Genomic DNA, 5,430 nt, shown 5'->3' on the forward strand with positions numbered 1-5,430 from the left:
GAGGAGGCAGGGTTCAGTCTCACAGCCGCAGAATTCTTACATAGAGTTACAAGGTTTTAGCACTGTGTTTGAAACAATTGAATTCATCATAGGGAATTATCATAATTTTTTCTAGAGCTTGTGGTAGTGCCTAGAATTGTTTGCGTATTTTCAACTGGATGTTGCAAAACATTGCAGGTATTTGATAAAGGGCCCAATCCTGAATTGGAGGATAAAACCTCAAACCTATGAATTCATTTGTTTGATGCAGACAATGTGCCCCATGATGAACAAGCAATAATTTTTGGATAATAGTCATTTCCGTCGTAGTATAGACTATTTAGTGCTTCAACAAACAGTGTCAAACATGGGAAACTACAGGTTACATTGTACACACCCATGATATTTCCGATATTATGAGTTTTAACATTAAAGGCTACTTTTATGTCCATTTTTTAAATATAAATAAATTTTCCATAAAATTTAATGCTAAATTTAAAGTAATATAATAAAATATAATGCTTTTAGTTAGTTTTAAATTCAACATGAAATATCTTAACGTTATTTTAAAAACTGAATAGAAATAAGAAACTTTAAACTGGAAAATGATGAGTAAGTTTTTTACTTTAGTTGATAAGCAAGATTTGATTTTAGATTTTGTATTCTTTCTTCATGTCATTCTTTGGCATGTATGAAACCCCTCCCCCATTACATTCCATTATTGCTTATTAATTACTAGATCAATTGGTCACCCTTATGTTTTGCTAAAACACCTTTGTCTATATTTTTTAAATAATTGGCAGAGAAAAAACATAAAAATCCAATAAGGCGAATGTGTACCTGTAAAGCATGTGTACATTTTTAGAGCTCCCTAGAATGAGTATTTTTCTTTTGCCAGTTGAATTTTCCCACATTTGAGTAGCACGTGAAATGCCTCTTTTACTTAAAATGAACTAGTGCCTATCTTTATAGTGAGGGTTTCCCATGTGGCTCAGGGTACAGAACCCGCCTGTCAATGCAGGAGACGCAGGTTCTAACCCTGGGTGGGAAAGATCCCCTGGCGGAGGAAATGGCAGCCCACTCCAGTATTCTTGCCTGGAGAATCCCGTGGACAGAGGGGCCCGTTGGGCTGCAATCCCTGGGGTTGCAAAAGAGTCAAACATGACAGCAACTAAACAAGAACAGTCTTTATACTGAGTCATATTTTTCTTCTTAGCGCAGCAACTGCTTTTGCTGTGAACTCTTCCCCTCCCATATTTTAAAATCATTGATAGGCCCTAAATTCTTTTTTTTAGCTTTATTGAGATGTAGTTGACAAATAAAATTGTAAGGTTTTTAAAGTGTACCTTCTGATGACTTGATAAACAATTTGATGTACATACACATTGTAAAAGAATTTCTCCCATCTAACTAACTAAATTCAAATTCTTAAAATGCTGATCTGCTGTTAAAATACACCAAGTTCAGAAGGCCCGTGTAAGGTGAACATATGGAAGCAATTTCCTAGCAGGAAAGACAGTGTATTCATTTTATGACAGTGAATTAATTGAAATCACACAGTAAGGCTTAAATCCCATGCTCTGCTGTATGCTACAGTTGGACCTATTTGAACTTCTGTAGTACTTTCTTATTCTTTGACTGTTGTTTAAACATGTTTTTGCAAAACTCAATAAAATGAATTGACTTAAATTTGCTGTCTTTTGTAATGTGTGAGTGACGGTTCTAAAAAATGTTTTCTTCGCCCGATGAGAAGGTGGAAAAACTGAAACCCTTGTGCATTGTTGATGAGCATGTAAAATGGTGCAGATGCCAGATGCTATGGAAACAGTATGGTGGGTCCTCAAAAAATTAAAAATAGAATTACCACGTGATTCAGCAGTTTTGGGGATAGACCCAAAAGAATTGAAGCAGGGGATTGAAGAGATACTTGTATACCTGTGTTTATGGAAGCACTATTCACCATAGCCAGAACGTGGAAGTAACACAGGTGTCCATGGATAGATGAATGGATAAGTCAAATGTGGTCTGTCTGTACAGTGGAATATCATTCAGCCTTAAAAAGGAAGGAAAATTTGACACCTGCTACAAGGTGGATGAACCTTGAAGATATTATTCTTAGTGATATAAGCCGGTGATAAAAGGACAAATACTGTTTGATTTCACTCATGTGAGTTTCCTGCTGCTGCTGCTGCTAAGTCACTTCAGTCGTGTCCAACTCTGTGCAACCCCATAGACGGCAGCCCACCAGGCTCCCCCATCCCTGGGGTTCTCCAGGCAAGAACACTGGAGTGGGTTGCCATTTCCTTCTCCAGTGCATGAAAGTGAAAAGTGAAAGTGAAGTCGCTCAGTTGTGTCCAACTCTTAGCGACCCCATGGATGGTAGCCTACCAGGCTCCTCCGTCCATGGGATTTTCCAGGCAAGAGTACTGGAGTGGAGTGCCACTGCCTTAGAGGAGTCAAATTCACAGAGACAGAAAGTAAGACGGTGGTTTGCAGGGGCTGGGGGAGGGGGCAGGGGAGTTACTGTCTAATGGGGACAGTTTCAGTTTGGGAAGACAAGATGGGTTTTAGAGATTGGTTGCAAAGTGAACGTAATGAACCCTACTGAACTCCACACTTAAAATGGTTAAGATGCTAAATTTCGTATCATATATTTAATTAAAAGGTATTTTTTAATTAAAAAAAAAAACATAAGAAATGTGTTTGATAATTGTTGCCAGGGGTAAGGATGGGAGGAAGGGATAGTTGGGAGTTTGGGATTGACATGTACACACTGCTATGTTTAAAATGGATAACCAACAAGGACCTGCTGTATAGCACAGGGAACTCTGCTCAGAGTTATGTGGCAGCCTAGATAGGAAGGGAGTTTGGGGAGAATAGATACATGTATATGTATGGCTGAGTCCCTTTGCTATCCACCTGAAACTATCACAGCACTGTTAATCGGCTGTGCTCCAATATAAAATAAAAGAGTTTAAAAAGAAACCCTTTTGAAAAATGTAAGTCCAGTTGGTATGTAGACACCATCAAAAACTTCTGGAAACAGTCTTTTTCGTAGGTTATTTGCAGATTTTTGAACATATACCACCTCGGCGAGCTATTCGGTAGAATTAAGTTCCGATGCCTGACTTAGATTCTGTTATGTGCCCAGATTCCCACCAGCTTTGAAATTTCTCAAAGGAAAAATCCCCAAAGCCTGTGGCAGGAGCAATGACACATGTGCCCACAAGAGGGCGATAGTTTCTTCCTTTTCAAACATGGAGCTGGACTCCAGTCCTTGGAAATGGTTAACAAACAAATTACAAAAAAGTCTTGGTGAGGCATTTGATCACTTTCATACTTCGTACCACACAGAAAGATGAATAAAAAGCTGTGTGTCTTTTAATAGTAACAGGAGGGTTTCTGGCCCATTGCTCCTTGAGACAGGGGCCTTTCCCAGACCTGGAAGAGAAGATACCTCGTGGGCTCAGAGTCAGGATGCCTGGAGAGAGACCGCCTTCAACACACTTCTGCTTCAAATAGTTGTGAGATCCAGCAGGAAATTATTCTGGAATGCACGTCTCTTGCACAATTTACTGTCTTTGTTTGGAGGCAAGGATGTTCAAACTGCAGCACTGTTTGACAACAGTTTTATTATATAAATGATGCTTTTTAAACGCACCTGAGGCTTGTCTGATGCCTCTGTTGTTTGAGGTCAGTCTCTGGCGGCTCAGTGGTAAAGAACCTGCCTGCTAATGCAGGAGACACAGTAGACTTGGGTTCGATCCCTGGGTCAGGAAGATACCCTGGAGAAGGAAATGGTAGCCCGCTCCAGTATTCTTGCCTGGAGAATCCCATGGACAGAGGGGCCTGGTAGGCTACGGTTTGTGAGGTCTCAAAGAGTCAGACACAACTGAGCGACTAAACAACAAACGGCAACAGCTGCAAGAGTTGGTACCACAAGGGGGTCAACCCCGATGGAACACAAGCGGTTTATATTGGAAAGTTCAACAGCCTTATGAGAATGGCAGGAGTTTCTTATTTTCCAGGCATTATTTCCAGGACAGTAAGTCCCCTACATACAAACCTGGGAACTTTCAAAGATGTGAACCTGCATTCACACGTCCAGTCATGTAAGTCAGCTCACGTGTCTGGGGGTACTTTGTCATATACCCCATGTACCCTTTACAAGTGATTGGGTTTTGTGTACATTGCTGTACAGTACTGTACAGAGTACAGTAGTTTAGTGTCTTTATTTCGAGTCTAGAATGTCCGCTTAGTGTTAGTCTCTCAGTCATGTCTGACTTTGAGACCCCATGGACTGTAGCCCGGCAGCCTCCTCTGTCCACGGAATTCTCCAGGCAAGAATACTGGAGTGGGTTCATTTCCTCCTCCAGGGGATCTTCCCAACCCAGGTCTCCTGCATTGCAGGCAGATTCTTTACCGTCTAAGCCACCAGAGAAGCCCGGGATGTCTGGAAGAAAGGGGAAAAGCAGTAGTGATGTAGCTGGTACTACTGCACTTTTCAAGGTACTGTACTGTAAGATTTAAAGTGTTTTTTTTAATGTATTATTTCTGTGGTACGTATTAGAAACCTATTATAGTACAGTACTGTATAGCTGATTGCGTTAGTTGGGTATCTAAACTAACTTTGCTGGACTTATGAACATGCTCTCAGAATAGAACTCGTTTGTCAGTAGGGAACTTACTGTGTAAATGTTATGCTTTTGGCTGACCTTTGATAATCTCACTGAATAGTCCCTGGAAATGTATCCTTTACAGCAATCAGTCCTTTTAGCGGGCAGTTAAGGACTTAACAGCGTTGAACTTAAACACGTTCGTTGAAAAGGCTTAGGACCTTCGGCTTATCAAACCAACTGTTTCTACATTTCCCCATCTTTATTTGCACTTTATTTTTAATGGAGTAACAGATAAAACAGATCTTAAGAGGCAGCCTCGTTCCGGGTGTGACTTAGGTAGCTTTTGTATCATTTCCAAGGCATGGCTATGATTATAAGCCTTGTTTCCATAAATCATTGTCTTTTATAGTAAACGCAATTCAGGATGTCAAAAGACACATGTGCTTGTTTTTCTGAGCAGTTGCAGATTAAGTGCTGTACGGGATGCTCACCGTGCTTGCTGAGACAAAAAATCCAGTAAAGGAAAAAAAAAACTCTTTATTGAGCCCCAGTGGCTAGGAGCCAGTCACAGGAGACGAGATAGGGTGGCTGCAAATAGCTGTCATGGTAGAATACTGCCCTGCGTAGCAGCCAAATGGTTGAGCTGGAACGTGATGTCATTTCCTGTTAATGAAGGGTGACAGTTTGTAGACGAGTCCAGAGGTCGCTGATTAAAAGACTCATCCTGATAATTATTATAATTACATCCCAGTGCCTGAACTACCAACATCAGGAAGGTAATAACAGAAAACAGGGCATTAGACAATGAATTGCTCTAAGTCCATCAGCTTCG

The sequence above is a fragment of the Capricornis sumatraensis genome, chromosome 15 (assembly GCF_032405125.1).
Source record: "Capricornis sumatraensis isolate serow.1 chromosome 15, serow.2, whole genome shotgun sequence".
NCBI lineage: Eukaryota > Metazoa > Chordata > Mammalia > Artiodactyla > Bovidae > Capricornis > Capricornis sumatraensis.